Genomic DNA, 27,524 nt, shown 5'->3' on the forward strand with positions numbered 1-27,524 from the left:
CAAGATTTTATTGTCTTTCCTTGTTCATGCATAAGAAAATCTACACATTTCAGTGATCTGATATTCGACTAAATTCTTTCCTTCGCAATCTCCTCATGTCCAATCAATATTACATGGCTCACTCCTCCTATGTTCTTGCTCCTCCTACACATCCAGATAGTTAGCCTTCACAAGCATCTGCAAGTCTCCTGGTATAGACATCTGGTTCCCTCAGCTGATCTTTTCTACCTACTTGTACCTCCATTCAGCAAGATGATATTCAGTTGAATCCATCCCTTTCCAATATCCTTACTTCAGCTCAAGATTATATGGTAGCTGCCATCACTCCATCCACCCACTCATCCTGTGCAACAGACTGATCTCCCTTCACTACCTTCGGCAAACAAAAATTCAAAACAACAGTCATCCCTGCACATAGCTTCAACCCCCAAGTGGCCATTTGCTGAATCAAGAAGCTCTTTGTCATTAACCTCTCCAAACCCCCCCCCCCCCCAAAACTGGCTCGGTTCTTCCAGCATCAGTATTAACTCACTTATTCCTTCAGACCAGTTCTCTCTCCACTATATCACCATTTCCAATGCTACAAATCCATTAAATCACCTGTCCGGGAACCTGATTAACCAAAGCAAGTATTTCAGCGCATTCAACGTCATGCCTATATATCCTTCCTTATGCCTTCTCTTTAGTATTCATTGGAAGGAGCAATTCTATTTCATCATCCATATAACTTCTGGCTGTCACAGCAGCCCCAAGATCTTTGATTAGCTCTCCGAAGCCCTCTGTAGGATTCTACTCAACACTCACCACGTCCTCTTCATGATGCACATTGGTGCAGCAACCTCAGCGTCTAAAAGTAATGTTATCCAGCATTTAATCAAAAGTGACATATATTTAAAGCTGTATATTTTTTTCACGATGATTTCCATTACATGAGAGTAGATGTTGAACTTCATGCTGATTTGAACTTGGCTCTCACCAAGATAAGCACCTACTAAGACATAGCTTTGCAGTAAACTAATGTGATCCATCTGCATCTCCATCCATTTGCGTTGTTTTCCATCTGATAAAGTACATATCCTTCTGTAACAGGGAGAGATCTGTGCTGACTCTGCTGGCGTTTTCACGGGCTGCAGGAAGAGGGAGGCAGTCGTCCAACAACCGCCTGTGAGTCATGGCAGTGACACGGGGAGGTGGGAAAGTGGATGTGTGGACTTTCCCCCTCTGTGAATGGCTGAGAGGCGCATCTTGGGAGATTGATAGCCCTATAAATTAACGCTCCGTTGTTTCCTCAGGTCTGCCCTGTTAAAACGCGCTGAGAGTGCGGAAGCGCTGGTCAATGACCGAGAACCAGTGGGAGAGAAAGAAACGGAGGTTCAGAGCGAGATATTGAGGGTGGGGAACCCTTCAGCAGACCCCTGATGAGTATATCAGAGCAAGCTAGTGAGCCGACAGTGTAGGACGGTGATCCGGGTCGCACGGACAGCGGCGACCGGGATATTGCTGCAAAGTGCAGCACCTTTTCTTTGTAGTTTTTGTTACTGTTTTATTTTCCCTGTTTCTTTGTGCCTTCTGTTTTGAATTATTGTTTCGAAGCACCTGTAAGGGCGCCGGTATTGTGTACCATCGTTTGGTATGCCCGTGGTTCTGTTTACCATCGTTGGTAAATCAGACCACGGACCCACAGCGCCATCTGCAGAACTAAAGAAAAACCAGCACCCTGAAATAAAACTGGGCACCTGTGCGGTGTTGCCAAATTCACCTGTCCGTCTCCTGTGTCAGTGAATTACCCACCACCCTTCCACATCTTCTGTCTGGTGTTGATTGTTGAAGAGTAATGCTGGCTCCAGGGATCAGCTCATTTTGCCTCCCCAGCGCATCAGCACAAACAACGGCTGCGATGCTGGCTCTGGGGATCAACCCAGTGCGGTCTCCCCAGCGCATCAGCATGACAACCTTCTGAATTGAGCTAAGTAGGGTACATCTCTGGGGTCTTCAAGTGGGCAGCTTCCATCCTCAGTGTTTCGTTGACTAGCCCATGACACACATTCCAGCATCACCCCCACCACTCAGCTCAGCCCAGCTTACTTACCTGTACATCAGCGTTGCTTTCTTTGTATTATTATTTTTTTTAAATTAATTTACAGTCTAAAAAAACATCTTTCAAAATGTTCACAATTTAAACATAATATGTATTCCTTCTGTAGAGGTGCAGCAGCCAAAGTCAATGTTAAGAGGTCCTCCACTGAAGTGGAATCTTGTGTTCGTTCTTCTCCATGATATATCTTTGCCCAAAAGAATATTGCTAGTATGTCCGAAGTGGGGGTCATCTCTGCAACAGTACCAGAGGTTTCCTCGGGAGGTTTTCCTCTCCAATGTCCCGTGAGATTAGTCTTCAATTACCCCATGGGTGACACTCAATATATATATATATATATATATATATATATCTATATGATATATTTCTTTGCATTGTTGGCATAGTTGCGGGGAGCCAGAGGTCCTCTTTTAGGGGTAAGTAAAACTCAATTCCCAACCTTGGAGGCCCATCCAGGCTGGTCTCGTCCTCCTCCAGGATGGTTCTTCACAAACCAGAGGCGGTCCCCGACCAAATCTATCCTAACTTTTTTTTTGTTTTCCCATTCTTTCAACTTTAGGTTTCCCTTGGGGGAAGTATCAGTTACCTTCCAGCCTTGGAGGCCGATCAGCTCAGTCTCCCTTCCGAGATTTAGAAATATATAAGATTTAGAAATATAGAAAGTATACACCCCTTTAAAATTTTTCACATTTTGTTGCCTTATATCCTGGAATTAAAATTGTTGTTTTTTTTTTTTCATTTATCTACACATCCTACTCCACAACTTCCAAGTATTCTAGAAATTTGTAGAAAACTAATTAAAAATAAAAACTTAAATAACTTGGTTGGATAAGTGTCCACCCCCATTGTAATAGCAATCCTAAATAAGCTCAGGTGTAACCAATCATCTTCAAAATCACACACCAACTTAAGTGGCCTCCATCTGTGTCAAATTGTAGTGATTCGCATAATTTCAGGATAAATTCAGCAGTTCCTGTAGGTTCCCTCTGCTGGGTAGTGCATTTCAAAGCAAAGACTCAACCATGAGCATCAAGGCGCTTTCAAAAGAACTCCGGGACAAAGTTGTTGAAAGGCACAGATCAGGGAATGGGTATAAAAAAATATCAAAGCCCTTGAATATCCCTTGGAGTACAGTCAAGATGATTATTAAGAAATAGAAGGTGTATGGCACTACCAAGACCCTGCCTAGATCAAGCCATCCCTCCAAACTGGATGACCGAGCAAGAAGGAAACTGATCAGGGAGGCTACATCATCCCTACTGTGAAGCATGGTGGTGGCCGCATCATGTTATGGGGATATTTCTCATCTGCAGGGACTGGGGCACATGGCATGATACAAGGGAAAATGAATGGAGCAAAGTACAGAGAAGTCCTTGAGGAAAACCTGCTGCCCTCTGCAAGAAAGCTGAAACTGGGACAGAAGTACACCCTTCAGCATGACAACGACTCAAAACACACAGCCAAAGCTACACTGGAGTGTCTAAGGAACAAAAAGGTAAATGTCCTTGAGTGGCCCAGTCAGAGCTCTGACCTAAATCCAATCGAAAGAATGGTCAAATATTGTCAAATCTAGGTGTGCAAAGTTGGTATAGATCTCTCCCAACAGACTCACTGCTGTAATTGCTGCTAAAGGTGCTTCCACCAAGTATTAACTCAGGGGGAGTGGACATTTATAAAATCTTTCAGTTTTGTATTTTTATATATATATATATATATATATATATATATATATATATATATATATATATATATATATATATATATATAGCGCCACTCCACCACTAAGTCCAAGCCAACAGATTAATAACACTGAGCCTTCCCCAAAGTCAATTGAATGGAGAAAGAAACGTTTCAATCTGCAACAGACCAGGGCCTCCACTCTCGATCTAAAATAGGATATTGCACACGACACAGGTTTCCTGATAAAAATAAAACAAAGGATCAATGCACTTCGACATTTCAATTCATCTGCTAATTTATACAGCAAATTAAAATAGTATAGTCAAACCAGAGAGATCACTATAATAGAATTGCTAATTAAAATTAATCATAAACACATATCTAACCATATATCAATACATATATATCTAGATCTATATATATAATTACACAGTATAATCCAGTAGCAGTGGAGAACAAGAAAGAGAGGAGGATAAATTTAATAGCAATTGCTGTTGCGTGCTGGTGGGACCAGCACGATACTTGTGAATTTAAAACTCACATTGTCAGTGTGTTTCTCATCATTTCACTTCATCTGTTTGTCTGGTGTATTCCCTTCCTGGTTCTGACGTCACCCACTCCGGCCGTCTTTGTGACACGTGGTGACATAAGTGGGAGTTAACAGATCCTCCAAGCGTCAGAACCAGGAAGGGAATACACCGAGACAAAACAGATGAAGTGAAATGATGAGACGCTTGCTTGCGCCGGTTTATTGTAAATAAAAAGGTTTTAAACAGACAAAAGGCAGGACAAGGCATATTCGCCAAAATAAATAGATAAACAAAAAAATGGACTATACTTAACAACATGGTGCACGGACAGACACACTGACAAACACGATGAGTCCCACCAGCACGCAATAGCAATTGTTATTCAATTTCTCCTCCTCTCTCTCTTCCATTCTCCACTCACCGATCACCCAACTCCGAGTGGGTGAAAACATGCTGCTTTTATGCAGCTGTACCAAGACTCGATTGCTAACACTATGTAACACAATTTTTGTTCCTGGGTAGTAAGTGTTATTTCCTAATTGCTTATGCCTCAAAAGTATAGAAAATGGTTATTATTCCCCACAAACTTTGCTTTTGTGACCAGGACAGTGATATTTTGAAATTTACCTATTTCCAATGAGAAAATGATCTTTTTGTTCACATAAAGTCAGAAAAAAACAACATATGAATCCAAATTAACATGTATTTATACGAAAGTAATACAAAAATGACTACAAAAGATTTAGAAGTGAGTAGTTTTTCGGGATTTACGATTATACTGTAAATCACTTTCACGAATCAGCCCCCAAATGTAGTCTCCCATCATATTCTTGTTATACTGTCCTTGGTAGCGGCGTTCAAAGTCCAGTATATCCTGGTGGAAGCGCTCGCCTTGCTCCTCCGAGTACGCTCCCATGTTCTCCTTGAATTTATCAAGATGAGCATCAAGGATATGGACTTTGAGGGACATCCTACAGCCCATTGTGCCGTAGTTCTTCACCAGAGTCTCAACCCGCTCCACATAGTTTTCGGCCTTGTGATTGCCCAGGAAGCCCCGAACCACTGCGACAAAGCTGTTCCAAGCTGCTTTCTCCTTACTAGTGAGCTTCTTGGGGAATTCATTGCACTCCAGGATCTTCTTTATCTGTGGTCTGACAAAGACACCGGCTTTGACCTTTGCCTCAGACAGCTTAGAGAAGAAGTCTTGAAGGTACTTGAAGGCTACCGACTCCTTATCTAGAGCTCTGACAGATTGTTTCATAAGGCCCAATTTGATGTGCAGTGGTGGCATCAGAACCTTCCGGGGGTCCACCAGTGACTCCCACTTGACGTTGTTCCTCCCCACAGAGAACTCGGTCCGCTGTGGCCAGTCCCGCCTGTGGCAGTGCGCCTTGGTGTCCCTGCTGTCCCAAAGGCAAAGATAGCAGGGAAACTTGATAAAACCGCCTTGGAGACCCATCAGGAATGCCACCATTGCAGCCTCTTGATGTCATCTCAGAAAAATGCAGATATGTATCCACTTAGGCAGCTGGAACTAAACTGAACTGGTGGTCTTAAGGCCACTGTATTTATACTACTATGTATACTACTGGAAAGTTCTAGAAAGTTCTAGAAGTTACTTCAAGTTTACTCAGCACTGAATCTAACTGGAATGTTCTGGAAAATTGGTAAATTTCAAAATATAACTGTCCTGTTCACAAAAGCAAAGTTTGTGGAGAATAATAGCCATTTTCTATACTTTTGAGGCATAAGCAATTAGGAAATAACACTTACTACCCAGGAACCAAAAAATAAATAAATTTGTTACACGGTGTAATCAATCATTCAATTCGAGTCTCGGTACAACTGCAGGAGAATTAATAAAGTGCAATTCCCCGTGCTCACATATTATTACTTTTTACTTGCACGTGAAGTGCTGTGCAATCCTCGTGCCTAAATAAAAATATACATTTTAAACACTTGTGTTACAGACCCGTTTATATCCCGTGTACCAATGACTATACACCAACATTTAACACACCACACGCAACATATAACAGATAATATACACAGGGGCGGGCACTTTGTCACAATCACTTACACCTTGTCACCCGTGACATCTGCATTAAGTTTTGAGTCAATATAACATATACAGCCAAATTCTCAAGATAATGGAGTGAATTAAATTCTTAGAGGTAGATGTACTAAAGTTTTTTGGCTATCGAAATCATTGCAAACCACATACAAACTAGTCGGAAGTGTAGCATGAAATCTACCAAACAAACGCAACGCTGTTAGCAGCATTTTAACAAATGCTTTGCAGCTACAGTTCTTATTTGCGCTTTAGTCTTAAATGAATATGTAATTCTGGGCATTCCTGCAGAAATTCTCAAAAACAGGGTGGAGATAATGCAAATGAGGGATCAAAAATATTGTAATGAGTAGGGGGTCTACTTAAATCACAGTAAATTTACATATTTTTCATGGGTAGCTTGCAAAATAAAATTAGGATTTTGCAGACATTTCTCAGACCTGTTTAAACATTAAATAAACCTAAGTAGACAGTATTTCAGAGCACTATAAAGCCTAACAATAGTGGTACTTGCTTCCTTAATAAAGAAAGTGCTGTCATTTGTTAAAGGCAAGCATGCAACATCCCCCAGCAGTTGACTTGCCCATACATTGAGACTGCACGTTCCATCAACTGAATTGGTATGAAGTGTAAGGCAAAGCTTTACCAAGTTATACAGATGTGGAAATCGATTAGAAACAGTCCCAAAACTTGGTTACCCAAGGGTATCTGGCACACTTTAATAAAGGCAATGTATGCAGCATGTTCGTTGTCATGTTATTTGTCCCATCCAATAATTTTCCCATAAACCCAGATTTTAAGGTTTTTCATTCGTTGTCCAACTTCGCTCCACCGACACAATCTAGCACATCATGACTATATTGAACGTCTGTCCTTATAAAAAAGAGACGCGACTGAAAGGGGGCCCCGACAAAGGGTTATTGTGACCATTCCACCATTGGTAACTGGTGTCGAGTTCGATCGAGCTTCACATGTTTCCGCAAAAACCCTTGTGGAAACTGACCTCTTAAAAATGACTGGAATTTCATCATAGAAGTATCTTACAGCAAAGATGGGGAGTTTCTATCCAAAAGTAGGTTTTTAAGTTAAAATTATTCTTACATAGAACTTGTTTAATAAGACTAGGTCTACATAAACTCGTTTGGAGTGGAATCAAGAGTTTATATCATATGACTGACTAAAGGAGTAGATTGAAACTTAATTTGCTCATCTTATAAATGTGTGTTTGTGACAACTACAGTTAATTGATTTATTCTCACCCCATTTTTGAGGTGAAAACACTTGTCAATGAAATGGAGGCCAACAAAGATGTGTTGTTTAGCAAGCTGAAAACAACAATAACAAATCAAATTAAAATTTAAAAAATGGGAAGAAATAGCAACAAAAATCAGTGCCTCAAGTCCCGGACCGCCAAGAGAGGCTAAGGATGTCAGAAAAAAGTGGCAGGACTTTGCGAGTCTGGCAAAACGTAAAGCTGCTGAAATAAAAAATGCACAGAAAAAAGGAACAGGGGGTGGCCAGATATTGTTGGAACTAACCCCAGAGGAACAAAAAGCCATGAACATCATGGGACCCACTGCCTTGCATGGTGTCTCTGGGGGGATAGACTTGTTTGCTGGAGAAATTCCCACATGTGAGGCGTCTGCCTCTACTAGTGGTCAAGCCAGTCCCCAGCAAAACCTTTCTCTGCAAGATGAAGACCTTTCCCGGCAAGATGACTGTCCTCAGCAAGACATTCCTCTTGGAAGAGAAACACCTTCTGGCAGTGAGGAACCAGCAACCAGAGAGAAACAACAAGGCAATAGAAAAAGAAAAGAACACATGTGGATGCAGCGAGGAATTAATTGAGCTTGAAAAAATAAGCTAAGCATTCTTAAAAACATAAATAAAAACTTGGAGAGGAGTATTCAGCAGCAGGACTGGCAACACCAAGAAGTAGTTGCTATTAAAAAGACAAAATTAGAAGTACTTGAAAAACAGCTAATTTTCACCGAAGCTCAGTTTCATCAACCCACCATCTTGGTGCCAATTATTCTGCCAGAGGAAGAAGCTGTGTGTGTGTGTGTGTGTGTGTGTGTGTGTGTGTGTGTGTGTGTGTGTGTGTGTGTGTGTGTGTGTGTGTGTGTGTGTGTGTGTGTGTGTGTGTGTGTGTGTGTGTGTGTTTGAGGTGGATGACTGACTTCATGCACTCCACTCACTTTTTTTCATTGCAGATTCACAGGCACGACCCACTACGTCCACACTCATCCCCCATGACGCAAGCCAATGATTTCCATTTATTTGTTACCGAGTTCTTTATTTTTTATGTTTGACAACAATTATTTGATTGACACTTAAGTTAAAAATTGAACCTTTTTATTTGTTATAGACAGGAATGAAATAATATATTTCTTAAAACAATTATCTGTGTATATTAACAATTTCTATATCATACTTTATGAATAATGTGAAAAAAATCATGCAACTGGAATTCAGTGTCAATCTTGGGTTTAATGGTCAAAGACCATATATGAGATAGAGCCGAGTAACAATCCCTGCAATGTATTCTTGTCATCAGCAACACGCTCATCTACATCTTCTCCTTCAGGCTCTACTATATTGTCGTCCTCAGGCAAAAGTGCTCTTGCTCAAACTGCAATGTTGTGTAGCATTGCTGTAATCACAAACACAGCACAACATTTAGCTGGTGTGAAGTGTAGTCCCCCACTGGACTTATCAATGCATCTGAACCTCATTTTCCACACACCGAAGGTGCGTTCAATGATGCATCTAATGAGGTGATGCACATTGCTGAATTTTTACTCAGCAGCATTGGAGGGATGCAGAATAGGGGTGAGGAGATATGGCCATAATGGGTATCCACTGTCCTCCAATAACCAGCCATCGCCAAATTGCTCGTTCTCCACTGCCTGGGATATCGCGGAATTGGACCACATGAAGGCATCGTGGGTACCTCCATCCACTTTGCCACAATGTCTGTGATGATACCCTCATGGTTACAGATAACTTGCACATTTATTGCTGAGTAGCCTTTTCTGCAGACGTACAGAGGCTCATCTATCCACGGGGTTGTTATGGGAATTAGAGTACCATCAATTGCCCCTATGACTACAGGGAAGTTTGCAATTGAATGTAATCCTCTGTGAGTGTCACAAACTTCTGTCTGTGTGTAACAGGGAGAGATCTGTGCTGACTCTGCTGGCGTGTTCACGGGCTGCAGGAAGAGGGCGGCAGTCGCCCAACAACCGCCTGTGAGTCATGGCAGTGACACGGGGAGGTGGGAAAGTGTGAGTGTGGACTTTCCCCCTCTCTGAATGGCCGAGAGGCGGGTCTTGGGTGATTGTCGGTCCTATAAAATAACGCTCCGTTGTTTCCTCAGGTCTGCCCACTTAGACGCGCTAAGGGTGCGGACCCTTTGATTCAGGACCGGGAATCAGCGAGACAGAGAGAGAGAGCGGGGAACCATTGGGCAGACCCCGGCGTATTGTGAAAGAGCAGGCGAGATAGCCGAGAGAGTAGGACGGTGATCCGGGTCGTGCGGGTAGCGGCGACCGGGATAACGCTGCCGAGTGCAGCACCTTTTATTTGTAGTTTTATTACTGTTTTATTTTCCCTTGTTCTTTTCGCCTTCTGTTTTCATTATTATTTCTTTGAGCACCTGCGAGTGCATTTGCAGGTCGTGTACCAGCTGTGGTATTTCCGTGGTGCTGTCTATCATCGTTGATAGGCAGCCCACGGTCAACAGTGCCCTCTACCGGAGAGAAAAAATACAAGGAAAGAAAAAGAGCCGGCCTAAAATAAAACTGGGCACCTGTGTGGTGTTTTCCAAATACACCTGTCTGTCTCCTGTGTCAGTGAATTACCCACACCCCTTCCACACGTGGTGTCAGAAGTGGGATTCACTGGCACTGCCCCAAGCAGTGCAGCTATAGAAGGAGCAGACGAGCCATGGATGCTACGCAGTTTGCGGCGATGATGGACCTCCTGCGCCAGACGCTCACCGCAGCAGTGCAGGGGGCGGCAAGACCCGCAGCTCCAGACCCCCAGTTGCAACGCCCCACAAAAATGACGGCCGAGGATCGACCTGACGCCTATTTGGAGGTGTTTGAAGCTATGGCGACCTCGGCCGGGTGGGATCCAGCCCAGTGGGCTAGTTACCTGCTTCCTCAGCTCACGGGGGAGGCGCAAGCAGCAGCGAGAACGCTGTCCCCGGATCGGATGATGGATTACCCCACGCTGAAAACCGTCATCCTTAATCGCGTGGGGGCCACACCGGAGGGGTATCGGAAGAAATTCCGAGAGGAGCAGTTTGCGGTAGGGGAGCACCCACGAGCCATCGCCCACCGTCTGAAGGATTACGCACTGGGTTGGTTGAACCCGGAGCTGAACACCAAAGCCAGGGTGGTGGAGATGATCGTGGTGGAGCGCTTCCTGGAATGTCTAGCCCCGGAACCTCGGCTGTGGGTCCAGCGGCAGGCACCAGACACGCTGGACCGGGCGGTCGAACTTGCCGAGCAGTACCAGGCAGCAGAACCAACGCCCGCGAAACTGCCCGGGAGGAGTGCGGCTACTGGATCGTCCCCTCAACTGGCCCCGGAAAGGGCGAAGGGACTGGGGGGAAGGGGTAGTCTAGGATTTGGTCGGGGGGTGTCGGCGGGAGCTCCCGGCCCGGGTACTGGGGCAGGGTGGGGATACCCACGGGCTGCTGCAGTGTCGGACCGGGGTCTCGCGCGGACGCCTTATCGGCGAGCCCCTTTTATGGCTCCAGTGTTTCCCCCTCTTTTCAAAACTTCGGGGAGAGAAGCCAGCCCACCGAGGTGTTGGACGTGCAGGGAGGTGGGCCACCTCTCCCGGGACTGCCCCGTGATGGAGTGTGACCTCAGCCGACCAGGTAAGCACGTTCAATTACCTCAGTCGCTTCAGCACACGGGTTTTGTTATTCCGGTGACAGTGGATGGTACAAAAACCCAGGCTCTCCTGGACTCAGGGTGTAGTCAGTCTCTAGTACAGGAGAGCCTAATCTCACCGGGGCATAAACGTATATTGGGACGGGTGCATATTAAATGTATTCATGGGGATGTCCGCTCCTATCCCAAGATAAGTGTGTGTATGACTATTGGCCAGCAGGTGACGCAGGTGCAGGTAGGATTATGTCCTCGATTGCCGGTACCAGTAGTTCTGGGGCGGGACTGTGAGCAGTTTAAAGATTGGTTGGCTGCTCTGACAGCCCCGTCTTCTTTATTGGCTAAGAAAGAGGAAGTAATTGGAGAGATTTTTCCCTTTCGCGATCCAGAATGGTTTTGCCATAGATTTAAACCCCGTAAAACTAAACGGGAGCGTCGGATCGCTAAGAATGAGGGCTGGCAATGGAGGGAGTCGGAGAAGTTTCAGGTGGGGGCGGTTGGTGAAGAGTCCGGGGGGGAGGTCGCGGAGCCAGCGCAGGGGTCTGGCTCGGCTGCCTCTGCTCGGGACCGACCTGACCCCGAGTTGGAAGCCATGGGAGCTGATTTCTTAGCTCGCTCCCGTGACTTCCGACTCGAGCAAGGGCGTGACGACGTGCTGGGCAGGCTCTTTGACCAAGCAGCGGTGGTTAATGGTCGGGTGGTCGAGCCCAGACGCGCCGCCACGTACCCCCACTTTGAAATTGATCGAGACCTACTGTACCGTGTTGATAAATTACCCCAGACCGGTGAAGTGCGTCATCAGTTGTTCATTCCTCAGCCCTTTAAGGAGGATTTGTTGCAGCTGGCTCACGCTATTCCCCTGTCTGGTCATTTGGGAAGGGATAAAACTAAAGCAAGGCTTGTGTCACGGTTCTTCTGGCTGGGGCTGGATGGCGATGTTAAGCGGTTTTGTGAGCGTTGTGGGGAATGTCAGAAGGCCAGCCCTAGAGCCGTTCCACGAGCCCCACTGGTGCCTTTGCCCCTAGTGGAAGCTCCGTTTGAGCGTATTGGGATGGACATAGTTGGGCCACTAGAAAGGAGTGCGGCAGGATACACCCACCTACTTGTCATTCTGGATTACGCTACGCGTTATCCAGAGGCAATTCCCCTCCGATCTATGTCCGCTAAGTCTGTTGCCAACGAGCTTGTGAAGGTTTTCTCCCGGGTGGGGATTCCCAAAGAGATACTAACCGATCAAGGCACCAATTTTATGTCCCGGCTAATCCGCGGAACATGTAAGCTTTTGGGAATTAAGACCATTAGGACCTCTGTGTTTCATCCTCAGACAGACGGTTTGGTGGAACGCTTTAATAAGACCCTTAAGAACATGTTGCGCAGATTTATTCGTAGTGATGTGCGTTACTGGGACCAGCTGATTCCTCCCCTTCTCTTTGCGATCAGAGAGGTTCCCCAGGCTTCCACGGGGTTTTCACCATTCGAGCTGCTGTATGGGCGGAGACCCCGGGGCGTGCTCGATCTGGTCAGAGAGATGTGGGAGGAGCAGCAGGACAATTCGACCAATACAGTCCGGTATGTGTTGGACCTGCGCAAACGTCTTGAGTCTGTTGGGAAATGGGCGCATGACAATTTGCAGCAGGCGCAGCACAGACAGGAGACACAATATAACCGAGGAGCCCGGTTGCGCACATTTCAGCCGGGGGATAAGGTACTTCTTTTATTACCCAGTTCTGAGTCGAAACTCTTGGCTAAGTGGCAAGGACCCTTTGAGGTTACACGCCAGGTTGGGAAGGTGGACTATGAGATCTGCCAGCCGGAGCGACGGACAGAGAAACACATTTACCATATCAATCTTTTAAAGCCTTGGTTACAGCCAGAGGCGTTGTTAGTGGCGCATGCAGATGACGTCACGGACCTGGGACCTGATCTTTCTGTGTTGGCAAGAAAAGGATCGGTACAGATTGCTGAGAATCTGACACCAACGCAGAAATGTCAGGCTCGCGGTCTGGTGGCGGAGTTTCCTGACGTGTTCTCTTCAGTCCCGGGGCAGACTCGAGTAGCCCATCATCACATTGATATTGAGCCGGGGGCGCTAGTTCGCCAGAGGCCGTACCGTATACCTGAGCGTAAAAGACAGGTAATAAAAGCGGAAATTGACGAAATGCTGAGACTGGGGGTAATAGAAGAGTCCCAAAGTGACTGGAACAGTCCGATCGTTTTAGTCGATAAGCCAGACGGGTCAACTCGATTTTGCATTGATTTCAGACGAATCAATGAGAAATCGAAATTTGACGCTTATCCGATGCCCCGAGTAGATGAGTTGCTGGAGCGTCTAGGCACGGCTCATTTTATGACGACACTGGATTTAACGAAGGGGTACTGGCAGATACCCCTGACTCCGGAATCTAGAGAGAGGACGGCGTTTTCGACTCCCTTCGGGTTGTACCAATTCAGGACCATGCCCTTTGGGTTGCACGGAGCCCCCGCCACTTTCCAGCGGATGATGGATCGCATCTTGCGGCCCCATCAGCAGTACGCCGCTGCTTACATAGATGACGTGGTTATCCACAGTGAGGATTGGCCGAGTCATCTGTGTAAGGTAGCGGCGGTGCTGCAATCCTTGCGGGAGGCGGGGCTCACTGCTAACCCAAAGAAGTGTGCCATTGGGAAGAGTGAGTCGGAGTATTTGGGGTATCGAGTAGGGGGCGGCCAGATCAGACCGCTAGTTGCTAAGGTGAAAGCCTTGGCTGACTGGCCGGTTCCTACAACCAAAACCCAGGTGCGCTCTTTCTTGGGACTAGCGGGCTATTATAGAAAGTTCATCCCGAGTTTCGCTACGCTCGCTGCTCCCTTGACAGACCTCACCCGGAAGGCTGCCCCAAATACGGTTCAGTGGACGGAGTCGTGCCAGAGGGCCTTTCTCGCCTTGAAGCGGAGGCTGTGTAGTAAGCCAGTACTATGCAGCCCGGATTTTGGTAAGAGGTTCACCCTGCAGACGGATGCGTCAGAGACAGGTCTCGGGGCAGTGTTGTCTCAGGAGGTTCGGGGAAGCGAGCACCCAGTCCTGTATATCAGCAGGAAGCTCCTTCCCCGCGAGAAAAATTATAGCACCATCGAGAAGGAGTGTCTCGCGGTAAAATGGGCAGTCGAGTCACTCCGGTACTACCTCCTGGGGCGACACTTCACCCTGGTTACAGATCATGCCCCCTTAGCATGGCTTCACCGGATGAAAGATAGCAATGCCAGAATCACACGGTGGTACTTGGCCTTGCAGCCCTATGCCTTCAGGGTAGTCCACCGAGCAGGAAAGCTGCATCAAAACGCAGACTTTTTCTCTCGGGAAGGCATGGGGGTGTAAGATTTTCGAATGAACCGGTGGTGTCATTCTGAGGGGAAGGATATGTAACAGGGAGAGATCTGTGCTGACTCTGCTGGCGTGTTCACGGGCTGCAGGAAGAGGGCGGCAGTCGCCCAACAACCGCCTGTGAGTCATGGCAGTGACACGGGGAGGTGGGAAAGTGTGTGTGTGGACTTTCCCCCTCTCTGAATGGCCGAGAGGCGGGTCTTGGGTGATTGTCGGTCCTATAAAATAACGCTCCGTTGTTTCCTCAGGTCTGCCCACTTAGACGCGCTAAGGGTGCGGACCCTTTGATTCAGGACCGGGAATCAGCGAGACAGAGAGAGAGAGCGGGGAACCATTGGGCAGACCCCGGCGTATTGTGAAAGAGCAGGCGAGATAGCCGAGAGAGTAGGACGGTGATCCGGGTCGTGCGGGTAGCGGCGACCGGGATAACGCTGCCGAGTGCAGCACCTTTTATTTGTAGTTTTATTACTGTTTTATTTTCCCTTGTTCTTTTCGCCTTCTGTTTTCATTATTATTTCTTTGAGCACCTGCGAGTGCATTTGCAGGTCGTGTACCAGCTGTGGTATTTCCGTGGTGCTGTCTATCATCGTTGATAGGCAGCCCACGGTCAACAGTGCCCTCTACCGGAGAGAAAAAATACAAGGAAAGAAAAAGAGCCGGCCTAAAATAAAACTGGGCACCTGTGTGGTGTTTTCCAAATACACCTGTCTGTCTCCTTGTCAGTGAATTACCCACACCCCTTCCACACTGTGTTATTGGGAAAGTAATGTAATCAGGTGCATGCCTAAGAAGTGCTGCCATCACTGTGTTCTTATGCTAGCATTAATTCTAGCTAATCTACTGCGCGAGCGGCGTCTGCGACAATTATGCTCCACAATTTTGTGAATCAAAGGCATACTTTCAGATACAGCAAGAGGGGAGTGTTCTTGCAATGCCTTAATGTATCCTACATTCATGACTCACATCTCTCCCCACGATTGCCCCAGACCACTGGTGAAACCACGACGCTATTCACAAACTACTGGACTAATGACAGTGTTTGGGAAACGCATCAGATTTGACAGGTTGCTCTTACGATGATGTTATGATGTTCGTTTGGCTCAAGTTGCTTTTGGGAAAAGGACCCCAATTTGGTTTCTGAAAACTGTTGATTTTACGTTCTGTTCATCAGCTTCTGTAGTAGCCTTTTGTTTAATGTGTGATTCTGATGCTAAATAGCGGTCTACCGTATTTTCTCCCAAGACACGTTAAGATATGCGAAACAGTTACCTCAATCTGCATGTACAGTTTCTTTGGCAAATATCTTGACATGATCAATCACTGAAATATACTTTGCTTTTTTACTTTGTTGTCCATTTCTACTATTTTACCTCCAATGCTGAATACTAAATTTTAGCAACCTAAAACAAAGCAATGCAGCACTGACTTACTTTGTCCCACCCCCTGCTGCATTTCAATAGTAAACAATTTTGTGGACGTTTTTTGTTTGTTTGTCTTTTGCTTAAGTGTAATGCACACAGAACGGTGAAGGAATAAAAATGAGCTATCTACAGAATGAAGATACATAGTTTGCATCACTTGCGTTGTGCAGTAGTTCATTTAAACAAGGTTTTGTTTTGTTTTTTTCCTCTCTATACTTGTTCAATATGCATTGGCCCCTAAAAGAGGTGAATTTTGCGGTTTCAAGATTTCCGCGAAATCCACAAAGTTGCGATTTAGGTAGACCCCTAGTAATGAGATGTACAAAAGTTCACTTTTTCTTGCGTGTTGCCAGTTGTGCTCAATGTATTTTTGAGGCGAACACCCAAGTACCTAATTTTCACTAAAGTCAAGGTGTACTTATAAGCCTTGAAAGCTAATTTCTATGACATTTCTGATTTTCCCAGCGTGTTGGCGATAATAGACTGCACACATGTGCCACTAACTCCTCCAGCTCATTCTGAGCATCTGTATAGGACCGTGATCTATTGTGTATTAATTGTCTAAGCTACTAGACCAAGTTAAAATACATTGAGAACTGCAAATGTATGTATGTGCGATTCTATTGTATTGTTGTTAAACCCAACCTCCTTATGTCGGATCAGACAAGCATATCCGGTTTAGCGAGGGGCTACTGTATGAGCTATTGTGTATTAATTGTCTAAGTTACTAGACCAAGTTAAAAATAATAATAATTAAAATAAAATAAAAAATAAAAAACCCTAAAATCATTTATTTTCAAATTAAAATAATCTTATATTTGCATTGTACACCAATGTGTACAATGCAGCAGCATGATTTATTTTGTTTTACCAGTAGGCTAAAGTACAAAAAAGTGCGCTTGACATTAATTTGATTTTACTACTGTACTGGAGATGGGTGGGCTAACAGGCCACTGCCCACACATTTTTTTAACATGGGGGCTGCCCACCCACTTTTAACAGTGAGGGCGAGAAGAAAAAATATATATCTTATAACATACACCTTGAATCTCATCGTTCTTCCAAAACACAGTGACACAGATAAGTCAAATAAATCCACATATTAAGACGACACTGGAACTGTGTCACTGTGTTTTGGAAGAAGGATGAGATTCAAGGTATATGTTATAAGATATATTTTTGCTAGCTGTGCCGCCAGCTTCTACAGAGGTACAGTGAAACTTTTAACAAATAACATGGGAAAGAATGAGCGCAGAGAAGCCAAGTTTATGTGTGGTAGCGAATGTTGCTACATTCGTCATCTTGCAACACTATAGAACTGTTGAAACATGTTGCAACATTTGTTACCATTTGATGTCATTTGTGTCCAAAGCAGTAAATAACTCTAGAACTTATATATATATATATATATATATATATATATATATATATATATATATATATATATATATATATATATAATAAGTCCCATAGGCTATAAAGTTAAACAAACACTTTGTAGACAGCTGTTTAATATTCTTTTCAATATATTCTTTATCAATGTAAATGTTTTGTTTGTTTGTTATTAATTTATGTTAAAGTCTATTAAACGATGTGTGTAGGATACCTTTCACTACCCAACATTCAGATACAAAGGTAATTATTATTTGTAACTGTAGTCATTATAATCATCGTAGCAGTGTATAGTATTGTTATAGTTTAGAAATACTTCATAATTCATACCCCCCCCCCCCCCAGTCAACCCACTTTTAACATTGTTGTACTGTATACTGTATAGGCCTACTGTACAGATTTATATTTTTACACAATGTAATGTGTAGCGTACCCAAAACACATTAGTATTATTTCAGTGCAATGATTTATATTTAAAACACATTGAGAACTGTAAATGTATGTATGTGCGATTCTATTGTATTGTTGTTAAACCCAACCTCCTTATGTCGGATCAGACAAGCATGTCCGGTTTAGCAAGGGGCTACTGTATGATTATGAAAAGCTTTTGGGGGTTGAAGGTTAGGGCCCCACTATAGAACGGCAGGACTGGGATGCAAACATGCGACCTTGCGGTTAAAAAACAAACACTTTACCAGTCAACTAAAGAGCAACTCCTCTAGTTGAGAGGAAAGTAGGTGTCTTATGCTGATGGTAGCATTATAAATCCATCAGCCACTAGGAGGGGGATCATTACATTACATGTATAGACATTATCCTTCAGGCACTCTCTGCTGCAACAAACCACAACTCAACTGCCGCTATTGTATTTGAAAAAATGTCGCACAACTCTCGCTAGAGATCTTGCTAAGGTGATGCAAATAATATTTATCCAACAGACTCCCACAGCTGTTCCCTCCTCCTACCCCGCATTCTCACCAGGCGCCCCCCAATTTGCCCAGCCCTCCAATTTTTCAACAACCACCCTTTACTTCTTCCCTCCACTGAGGTCCTGCCTCCTCCTGGAAATGCCCCGATTTACAACCCTAAACCCATGTCCTTTGGCCTACATAACCAGATTTTAGTAGGTGATCCACTACGAAAGGCACTATATAAAAATATAATTATTATTATTATTATTATTATTATTATTATTATTATTATTATTATTATTATTATTATTATTATTTATTATTATTATTATTAAGCCCTGTTGCACAAAAACAAATAATAGGAAATAGATATATTGCAGAATTTAACTGTTTTTATCTCTTCACTAAACTGTTTCATGAGATTTCCAAAATAAGAAATGACCTCTAAAATTCACATGTTCCTAGAGTAAGGCTAGATGAGATCACTGAGGAACAAAAGACAAAGTGAATTGTGAAAGGAAATATTGCTAATTTAAACCAAACAAATGGTTTTATGTAAAAATACATTTTTTAAAATGTATCTTTAAGTAACATTTTGAACTGGATCGCTTAGGCTAAGTAAAATTATGTCACCATTGAAAAGAGTTTCAAAATGCTAAAGTCCCGATAGTTTTTATAGGGCTGTGAGGCGAGAGTGTATTAAATGGAATGTCCAGACAGTAATTTATGTGTACAGAAATAAAATAATTTATTTTTATTATCTATACACAACAAAATAATTAAATAACAAAAGAAAACAAAATGGTGTGAGGGAAGGAGTGCAGGGGTGAAATCCAAAACAAACCGTGATGACTCGTCTTTAATCGTCTTCGTGGCGAACCATACATAAACAAAAAAAGACAAAAGAAATGTTAGTGTTTTTTGTTTTAAAAATCCCACTACACCAACCTAGTCTCTCCCTCCACCCGTTACTCCTCCTATTTTACTTTCGGACCAACCCCGAACACAGTAGTACGTTCCCTTTAGTATGTAATGTCCCGCCTCTGTAGTCAGTGGAACACCAATCCCCAGCTGACAAGTGTCCTTATCCTTGACTTGACTCCAGTGGCTGGAATTTACATACTCGTACTTCCGCCCCTCACCAAGGTGCCGCCCCTCAAAAGATGACTTTTGCCATGGTCACGAGATCTTGGTAAGGGAAGTCCCGAGTTGATTTGATGCCATCTACTGTCGGGAGGCTGAATCACAGACCGAAATCCCTTTGACTCATCACAAGGGCATCTACCTGTGTGATAATGGTTGCTCTAATCAGCAGTGTGATTTATAATTGTGAACAATTCTCTGTTGAACTTAGCACTCTGCCTTTACATAAATCTTTGTTTTTGTGGCAACCGTGGACATGCAAAGTAGCAATGGACAACAAAGTTAAAGAGTAGCGATGGACAAGAAAGTTAAAGTTTAACCTACAAAAGAACCCCCGGATTTTTTGTAATTATTATCTTCCACAAGGTGTTCTGTTGCAGGTTAAAGGTGTGTGACATACTCTTCCGTCACATAACTGGAACAGAAGCAAGAGATTTTTAAAGAAATTAAACTACCGTAATAATCGTTGTATAGGTCTGTGGCAAAGTGGCTGCTGATTATTAACAGGTGCAGAGGTGATGTAGTGCAGGAATAAAACAGACAGAGATTTGTAATCTGGTATGGAAAAGTGTATTTTTTATTGTTTGTAATCCTTGTCTGGGGACCAAATAATAACCTCCAGTTATTCACAGCGATGTGTAAAACACGGGCGACAGTAACAGGAATTTGCAGCCCTAAATAATAAACACAGGTATCTTTCCCACAATATACAAGCACAGTCACCAGTCCTGGGTGCGCGCTGTAGTGCTTGTGGTGGGTGATACAGTTTATAGAGTGACAATGGTGCAGTGCTGTTCCGGGTTTAATGATGGCCCTTAGCGACAGCTCCGGAACATGTTAGCCATCTATAAAACACAAGTAACAATTATAGACAATACGAACAAATAAACACTCACAATATTTTTACACTTTACTGCACAGGTCCTTACGGGTTATATCTTGTAACCAAAGCAAAGGAACAGATTACGATTCTCTGCCCCCCTTATATGCTATTATGCATGGCCCCTTGGTAAACAATTGTAGCTGTCTTTACAATCTGTGGCTGCTACATTGTTTCCCTTCCGGGTCAATATGTTCTGGCATCTGAGTCTCACCTTCATCCAGACTGAATGACTTCCCAACCCAGGGAACAAACTGTCAGGCCAGCCTGTTAAAATAACTCTGTCCTCGCTGCTTAGCGCCTTCACAGGACAGGAGAGGGATTTACAACCAAGAGTCATTGTATTTCTGTCACAAGGTCACACTGGCATAAAGTCGTTCCCCCACTGATGAGAAAATCTAGTGTTAGATGTTTACATTCACATATTCTACATCATATATGAAGTAGTAGTAAGTGCAGAAAAATTAATTCAAGGCAACTGCAGAACAAATAATATATACATTTTTAAAAAGCATGAATACATGTTTTGTTTTGGTTTTTATTTAAATGGTTTAAAAAACAAATAAATTAAAAGGCATTCATGGACTCCAGAAGGATGACATTGATTAAAAAAATAAAAATACACACCCCAATACGAATATTGGTTTTACCCACAGTCTGCACTATTATCAGCGATGTTTACGCAACAGAAGCCGCTTGTTGTCAAATGATCAATGTGAACAGCTGATTAATGCACTACCAAATGTACTTACTATTAGTCACTGAAGACTGGCCAATGTGAGGTACAAATGACCAAGGGGTAAAATGTGTCCTATAGTACTGGAGATCTGAGTAACAGCTATGAACCAACCCTCGCTTCACAGTGCACCAAATATGCTGAAAAGAACATAACCTGTTGTCCTTGGCTTAAATATCTGGTATTGCGAGTATATTATTATAGTAATAACATGTATGAGTTATATTAGATATAAACTAAACTGCAATGGGTGCATATGTGCCAGAAAGTTGGTTTTAGAATCTGTGTACATAATAAGATTTTGTTCGATTTGACATATCCTTTAAAAAAAAAATACTGTCGGCCAAAGAATTAACATACAGCTTTATGGAATTACCAAATAGTAATGTGCTGTTTTGCTAAGATATTTTAGGTTATTTATCAACCAGTTGAAGGATCTGTGATATCTCATGTGACACATCCTACTCTTTGCACCCCTAAGCTGTTTATATGTCTTATTAGAAAATCAATCACACCATGTAAATCAGGCTTTATTTGCATACAGGTTGTGTTTAAATGTTGCATGGAACTGAGCAATTTTCCTGAACTTGACTGCTGGATGGGAGAGTCATTCCCTTGTTCATTCAGTTCAAATTACTCTCTGCATGATTGACTGCTGACTAAGTAACAGGCATCAGCATGTACTTGCCACTGGAGATCAGGAAACCATATCAGCCTCACCTTTCCAAGCAGGCATGATTGCTCTGCAGCAGACTGAATAAAACTAATTAAAGGAAAATGTATTCATAAACAGACATGGACTGGTGTTAGGCTTATTTAATATTTTCTATTGTATATTTTTACAATATTTACATGTTCCTTTCTCTGATCTGAACTTCACCTGGTTTAAAAAAAAACAGACAAAAACTAAACCAAAGAACTAACATATAAGTTAACATAACTTGTGTCATAAGATAAATTAATTGTTATGGTGCATTTTCTGGCAGAGTTGGGTGGTAACACTCATGTGTAATGGCAGTGCTCTGGCAATTTGACAGAACAATCTGCTCTTGTCAGATGGTTTGTTGCTAGGTTCTCACACAGAGGGAGGAGTTGCAACTACCATGTACAAAAGCACACTGCTCTCTAGTGGATTCAGGGAACAGTATCATCACCAGTTCACCTTGCTTTCCCAAGCTTTAGACAGCTGTAAGCCATCTAGCAATGTCTTAATAACTATGACATGCAACAGTAATTATTGTGCTTTCATTGTGGGTTTGTTCTTGTAGTCAAGCAAAAATCCCCTTGAAAAACCTTTGTAAATTAAAACCAGTGGGGTTCATGTCTCCTCCTATAACAAACTGCAGTTCCACCAGGAAGAGGAGGCCTGGAACTAATAAAGATTTTAGACAAAGGAACAAGTTCTAATTAAAATTATAAATGTTGAATTACCCTTGGTCGGATGGGTACCAGGTTAACGTCACGAATGTGACTTGAAATATATATATATATATATATATATATATATATATATATATATATATATATATATATATATATATATATATATATATATATATATATATATATATATATATATATAATATGGTATTTATATATAATTTTGGTCCCTCAGACATAATGGCATTAATACTCCATAACTGGAGGGTTAAAGGTGAACTACAGAGGAGACACAGAATCAGGCAAATCATTTTTCGCACAGACTTCCCTCACAGCAAGTGGCACCCCATTGTAATGCACATTTTGTTTCTTCTTTTGTCTATAAATCAGTCATTTACCACTTAGGAATATAAACCAGCAATGCAGTCGCCTGGTATAAATACACTTTGGAATTTAATATGCTGGTACAGTCGTGTATGAGTATATTTGTAAACTATTGCTTTTTACCAATTGCTCCCCTTACAAGTACATGTTACATGGCCATGTTCTCATTGTGACATGCCTAAAACATCAGTTTAAGTGGATAGTTTCTAGCATGGAAATGTATTTATGAACATACAAACATATATAGCATATATTACATATTGTATACTGCATATAGTGAATCCTCTTTATTTTGCTATCTGACTTACACAGCAAAAAAAAAACGTATCATATTTAAAATAGTGAATTAGTGAGTTACTGTAAAGGATAGTACATGTACAATTTACTGGCAACATGGATTCTACACAAATCAAACTTGCTTTCAAATTGAAATACGAAAGATAGCCTTGGATACCTAACTCAACCTATACATGAAAATGATTGGGCAAAATGGTGAGAATATACTGTAAAAGGCATTGTATAGGGAATTGCTTCATTACCTAGTCATTATTATAATTGCACTTAATGGTAACAAAACCACTTGAAAAATGTGATTTGCATTTTGCATACAAATCATTTATAATTTTGCCAATGGTATAATAAAGTTTGATTACTTGAGTAGAGTATTTCTTATTATAGATTGCTAAACTTAAAACTATTTATTAATGAAACTATTGCATAATATAAATATAATATATAAACTTTACTTGTTGAGTGCCTTTCATACCAAGAGGTTCAAGGTGCTTCACACAGACTTACAAAAAGCAGCAATTACAAAAAATATTGTAAAAAGAAGATATGACTCTGCCGCTGATGCATAGTTCATGCACCCTAGTCTTGTAAAGCGCTTTGTGATGGTGGTCCACTATGAAAGGCACTATATAAAAATAAAATATTATATATATATATATATATATATATATATATATATATATATATATATATATATATATATATATATATATATCCAGTAAGCTAAATGATAAAAATAGGTCTTAAGCCTTGTTTTAAAAATAGGCACTGTGGATGAACTTCTAACATGATTAGGCAGAGAATTCTACAGTTGTGTAGCCTGAACACAGAAAGCAACCTCTCCTTTCCTTCTGAGCCTAACCCTTGGAACAGAGAGAAGGCCACTATAAGTTGACCTCAACACATGCTGGTGCCAATCTATTCAGTGCTTTAAAGGTGAGCAAAAGGATTTTAAAATCTATATTACTGGGAGCCAGTGCAAAGAAGCCATAACTGGAGTTATATGAGCTCTCTTTTTTGTATTGGTGAGGACCCTGGCAGCTGCATTTTCCACAAGCATCGTGAAACAGCTTGGCATCTAATTCCAGCAAACAGAGCATTACCGTAGTCCAATCTCGATATTGTAGCACCTGGAACAGGCACTCGTTCTTTTCGATCGGGGTGAGATCAGTCAGGCAAAATACCACAATAATATGCAGGGCAATGAAAATCGTTTTATTAAATACAGGTGGTTAACTATATTTAATAAATAGGACAAGTCTAGAATACACAGATCACAGCATGGGGTTTGCACTGTTCAATAAAAAACAATACATAGTTAATTATAATTCAAAACAAAATGCAGTGCTGCTCGAGACAATCACAGAGACAGGGCTTACTAAAAACAACAGCAGTCCTCTCAAAATCCCCAAAGCCTTTTAAAAAAATACTATAATCTAAAACAGTTAAAAACATACACTCACACGGAGGGAGACAGGAAGCTCAGCAGGAGCCTCGCTCTAAATGTCAGTGGCTGCTTCAGTCATTTTTCTTATTTCCCCAACCCACCACCGAACACAAACAAGCCCAATTCCTTCTCTGCTCCTGCTGGCTGTGCGTTCAATCTCCACTCCAGACAAACCCGGGGTCTTGTCACACTGGACCAAAAACAATCTCTCAAATGGATGAAATTAGGAACTTTTATACCATGTGCTCAGCTTCTTCAAATTATTCAGTTAGCACCTATGGGGGCTGAAATCAGGAGAGCCATCAACGTGCCAGTGAGATCAGTGCAAATCTTCAACAAAGCAACGTGACAAAATAAACATGCTTTATAATCGTGTTAAAATAAAATAAATTAACTAACATGAAATCAAATGTGACAAATCAAAACATGATGATATACTACAATAACAAAATCAAACATGTCTAAATAAAGAGATGTGGGTCACACAGTTACACTATCATTGAATTGCAAGATGCATTGAACTATTGGCATCAGGGCTTGTATTTAAAAAGAGATTGCTTCCTAATTACAGCTGTGCTGGTCCACAGGCAGCAGGTCTGTATGCAGTGCAAGGCACAAATACACAGGCTTTGATGTAGAGCTCTTAACAGGAAACAATGCAAATTAATTTTACTGTAGATTTTTTTTTTTTTTTTCATCAATGAACAGTACTTCAGGGAATGTAAAAGCAAGAGGCATATAATTTCTAAACTATTTAAATTGCTAATTACATTCTGTACAGGAGGTGTATTCCTAATGCTGACAGATACAGCAGCTCCTAAGTGTTTGCCTTACAGTTGCTAATTACTGCAGAAGCCAATTAATTGCTGTGGACTTTTTGTATTCTTTTGCTTATCGGCAGTTAATATTTACATTTCTAATGAAGACAAAATTGGCAAACACTGTGTCATTTTGTAATGAACAATTTCAGTGTCTAAACAATGAGCACATTATCTCATTTGTGCCTGAAGAGTGCAGCTGATTAGCATATGTTCTGTGTTCAATTTAACATTGCTCAGTTTTTTTGTGTGCTGTTTTCAAGAGCTAAAATGTCATAGCAGTATGAAAAGTGTCTCTAAGGCCCTGACAAATGCTGGCTGGAGACTTTAGATTCCAGGAGCATACCCTTGGCCTTTACTACAGCTGTTCCCAGCTGTAGACTAAAAATTAAGCTGAAAATGTATACGCATTTATTTTACACTGAACAAAAATATAAACGCAACATGTAAAATGTTGGTCCCATGTTTCATGAGCAGAAATAAAAGATCCCAGAAATTTACCATGCACACAAAAAGCTTATTTCTCTCAAATTTTGTGCACAAATTTGTTAACATCCCTCTTAGTGAGCATTTCTCATTTGCAAGATAATCCATCAACCTGACGTGTGGCATATCAAGAAGCTGATTAAACAGCATGATCATTACATAGGTGCACCTCGTGCTGGGGACAATAAAAGGCCACTCTAAAATGTGCAGTTTTGTCACACAACACAATGCCACAGATGTCTCAAGTTTTGAGGGAGCGCGCAATTGGCATGCTGACTGCAGGAATGTCCACCAGAGCTGTTGCCAAAGAATTGAGTGTTCATAAGCCACCTCCAACGTCGTTTTAGAGAATTTGGCAGTACGTCCAACCGGCCTCACAACTGCAGACCACGTGTAACCATGCCAGCTGATGAAACTGTGGGTTTGCACACCGAAGAATTTCTGCTCAAACTGTCAGAAACTGTCTCAGGGAAGCTCATCCGCATGCTCGACGTTCTCACCAGGGTCTTGACCTGACTGCACTTCGGCGTCGTAACTGACTTCAGTGGGCAAATACTCACCTTTGATGACCACTGGCATGCTAGAGAAGTGTGCTCTTCACAAATGAATCTTGGTTTCAACTGTACCTGGCAGATGGCAGACATCCTGTATGGCATCGTGTGGGCGAGAGGTTTGCCGATGTCAACGTTGTGAATAGAGTGCCCCATGGTGGCAGTGGGGTTATGGTATGCGCAGGCATAAGCTATGGACAACGAACACAATTGCATTTTATCAATGGCAATTTTAATGCACAGAGATACCGTGACGAGATTCTGAGGCCCATTGTCGTATCATTCATCCGCTGCCATCACCTCATGTTTCATAATACACGGCCCCATGTCGCAAGGATCTGTACACAATTCCTGGAAGTTGAAAATGTCCCAGTTCTTCCATGGCCTGCATACTCGCCAGACATGTCACTCATAGAGCATGTTTGGGATGCTCTGGATCGACGTGTACAACAGTGTGTTCCAGTTCCTGCCAATATCCAGCAACTTCGCACAGCCATTGAAGAGGAGTGGGACAACATTCCACAGGCCACAATCAACAGCCTGATCAAGTCTATGCGAAGGAGATGTATCGCGCTGCATGAGGCAAATGGTGGTCACACCAGATACTGACTGGTTTTCTGATCCACACCCCTACTTTTAAAAAAAAGAAAAAGGTATCTGTGACCAACAGATGCATATCTGTATTCCCAGTCATGTGAAATCCATAGATTAGGGCCTAATGAATTTATTTCAATTGACTGATTTCCTGAAGTGTAATTCAGTAAAATCTTTGAAATTGTTGCATGTTGCGTTTATATTTTTGTTCAGTATATAATGATGATAATCTTTTTCAGTAATCTCCAAAATAGATTGTGGACCATATGGACCTTCTGTACTAAATCATTTAAGGAGCTGAAATCAATTGATTTCCAGATTAAACTGGCACAGTTTCTACTGTATGTGGCTCTGGGTAAGAAAAGAGGAGTGTTTGAATGAGCTACTGCATTCCCCGTCCTCACAACTCTAGCACATTGCTGTTAATTAGGTGTCCTGGTGCACTCCAG

Source organism: Polyodon spathula, chromosome 1, assembly GCF_017654505.1.
Source record: "Polyodon spathula isolate WHYD16114869_AA chromosome 1, ASM1765450v1, whole genome shotgun sequence".
Taxonomy (NCBI): domain Eukaryota; kingdom Metazoa; phylum Chordata; class Actinopteri; order Acipenseriformes; family Polyodontidae; genus Polyodon; species Polyodon spathula.